This window comes from Phascolarctos cinereus, unplaced genomic scaffold (assembly GCF_003287225.1).
Source record: "Phascolarctos cinereus isolate Bilbo 61053 unplaced genomic scaffold, phaCin_HiC Scaffold_2;HRSCAF=192, whole genome shotgun sequence".
NCBI lineage: Eukaryota > Metazoa > Chordata > Mammalia > Diprotodontia > Phascolarctidae > Phascolarctos > Phascolarctos cinereus.
In genome coordinates this window covers 176,341,234-176,344,315 of record NW_027555625.1, presented here as the reverse complement: position 1 = coordinate 176,344,315, position 3,082 = coordinate 176,341,234, and positions in this window count along the sequence as shown.

Genomic DNA, 3,082 nt, shown 5'->3' with positions numbered 1-3,082 from the left:
TAGGTAGTATTGTCAATTTTGTTATATTGGTTTAGTCTACCTATGAACAATTAATCATCAAATGTTATCAAATTTAGAAGAGCACATAGCTAAGAGGGATAGCTAATATTTAGACATGAGAACTAGGATCCAAAAAAGATAAAATTTTATAATATCAAATTTAATAGAGAATTCAACAGCATTACACTTGTTCAAAAAGTCAATTTTATAAATATGAAAGAAAAGAAGTTACGCAAAACATCACAGAATGTTTTATTGGAACGCAAACTCAGTCAAAGACAGTAGTCTGGTTTGGCAGCCAAAACAAGCTGATTAAATCTTAGGCTTTATTGAGACATCAACAAAGCCTGGGGAATTTAGCATACTGCTACATTTGTGGAAAGAGATGTGATTCTGGATTGTCAGAGAGAACTTTGCGTATAACATCAACTTGCATGCCTGAATATTGGATTGAGTTGGCTCCAAACTCTATTGAGGGAAAACATATGGATCCAGAGAAGTTTTAGGCTAGACATATTGCCAGAGAAGTATCAGACATGTAGAAGAAGCCTCCTCTCCAACATGCCTCTGATTTCCAGCTTGTTTCTCTAAAGCCTGCTAGAATTATGAGTATAAATAGCACTTGTTTCCATTTTGGCTGGTCACACTAAGACCTGGGAAAAGACCTTAACTTTAAAGGGCCAAGATCTCCCACTACATCTGGGGCCATCTCCAGTGATACTGATCTATATATTGTCACTAAACCAAGATGGCTCTGGAGGAGAGAGTGAGGCCCTCCCTGACTTGAATCCAATTCATTTGCCAGTCATGGCATCACCTCCCTGCTGTTATGGTCCTCTTCAAGAATGAAGGACAGGGGCAGCTAGGTGGTGCAGTGGATAAATCACCAACCCTGGAGTCAGGAGGACCTGAGTTCAAATGCAGCCTCAGACACATAACACTCACTAGCTGTGTGACTCTGGGCAAGTCACTTAACCCCAATTGCCTCACCAAAAAAAAAAAAAAAAGAATATAGGACAGCAACCTGTGATAGTTGTAGCTGCCCATTCAGGGGCCCACCTGACCAGTTCCAGTTGGGCAATGCAGGTCCATTCTTCCCTCCCTCCTTCCCTCCCTCCTTCCCTCCCTCCTTCCCTCCCTCCTTCCCTCCCTCCTTCCCTCCCTCCTTCCCTCCCTCCTTCCCTCCCTCCTTCCCTCCCTCCTTCCCTCCCTCCTTCCCTCCCTCCTTCCCTCCCTCTCTCCCTCCCTCTCTCCCTCCCTCTCTCCCTCCCTCTCTCCCTTCCTCCCTCCGTTCCTTCTTTTCTTCTTCCCTTTCTTCCCTCCCTTCCTCCCTCCTTCCTTCCTTCCTTCCTTCCTTCCTTCCTTCTCCTTTCCTTCCTCCTTTCTCTCTCTCTCTCTCTCTCTCTCTCTCTCTCTCTCTCTCTCTCTCTCTCCCCCCCCCCCCGTTTACATAGGGTATCATACCTTTACCTGTAGGTGCTCTGCCCAAAGGAATGTAAATTTTTATTGCTGAAACTTCTCAAGATATGACTTTGCACAGCCCTCCCTCACTTAAATCCAATTCACTTGCAAGCCATGGCATTACCTTCCTCAGCTATTCCCCAATCAATGGTCATCCCCTCAGTTTCCAATTCTTTGTCACTACAAAAAAATTTAAAAGCCTGTGATAGATAGATAGAGACAGATAGAAATATAATCCTAACCTGATACTCTTAGAGAACACGGAAGTGGTATTCAAGGTATACTTAGCAAAGGAGTGAATGTATGAACAAAGGTAATTACAGATCTTAACCAGTCTGTCTAAAATGGTTCCTAAATTCAGACTAAATCATCTTTATAGAAGTTTTGGTGTATCTACTCATTCTTTTCCTTCCCTCCTTGACTGTGAAGAACAACTCAGTATTTTGTTTGAAAGGAAGCACAGCACAATGTGAAGACAGCTGGATTTAGAGCTCAAATCATGCTTTTACCCCTTAAAATCTTTGTGAACTTGGGCAAGTCAGTTAACCACTCTAGGCCTAAGTTTCTTCATCTGTAAAATGAGGGAGCCAGATGAAATGACTTCAGAGTTCCCTGCCAGTTCTAAATCTATGATCCTAGGTATTGATTGCAATACTGGGCTTCAGTCCCAGCTTAAGTCCTTACTCCCTTGGTAAGTTTAGGTAAGCCATTTCATTGCTCAGTTTGCAGACCTGCAAAATGAGGATACTAGGCAAGATGGTGTCTAAGATCTAATTCTGTGGAACCTTAAAGAGTGCTCTATTGACCTTCACAACTCCCTCATTTTATAGCTGTGAAATTCTATGACTATCATCTGTTCCTTGGTCTATAAAATGGGAATAATCATATTTACCTATTTGCCTCTTAGAGGTGTTCTGAGTTGAAAAAGGTGCTAAATTAAAGTACTCTGCAATACATGGTGTTAATATGAGGTACTATTCATTTTCTTCTTGTTGTTAGAGCAAACATCTGTTATGCTACTTGCTTTCCACTTTTTTTTTCTTTCAGTCATGTCCCACTCTTCATGACCCCATTTGGGGTTTTGTTGGCAGAAATACTGGAGTAGCTTGCCATTTCCTGCCACTGGAGGTCAGTCAATGCTTAGCAATTCTGCTGCATTGGAAAAGGACTGGACACCCTGAGCAAGTGGCTGTCCAGGTACCTAAAGGAGATCTAGCACTTCAGTGTTTGGAAAGGATAGCCTATCACTACAGGGCTACTTTGAGAGAAGCCAAGAAAAGCTCTATACTGCAAAATGGAAGAAGAATTTAAAAGATTTTCCTCTTTGTGAATTCAAATCACTTTAATTTGACAAGTATTAATTAAGCACCTATGGGCCCAGTACTGAGCAAGTTTCTGGTGATACAAAACCACTAAAAAAAAAAAATTAGTCCTTATACTCAATGAACTTTGATTCTTTTGGGACCAATGCAACATGCACATAGAAAACTGGATGCAAAGTATCTGGCAAATAATTTAGGGGATGAGAGGGCCTTAGCAGCTGGGAGACTGAGTCAGACTTCTTGTAACAGGTGGTACTTAAGCTGAGCTTTCGGAGAAAGCTAGTAATTCTAAAAGATAA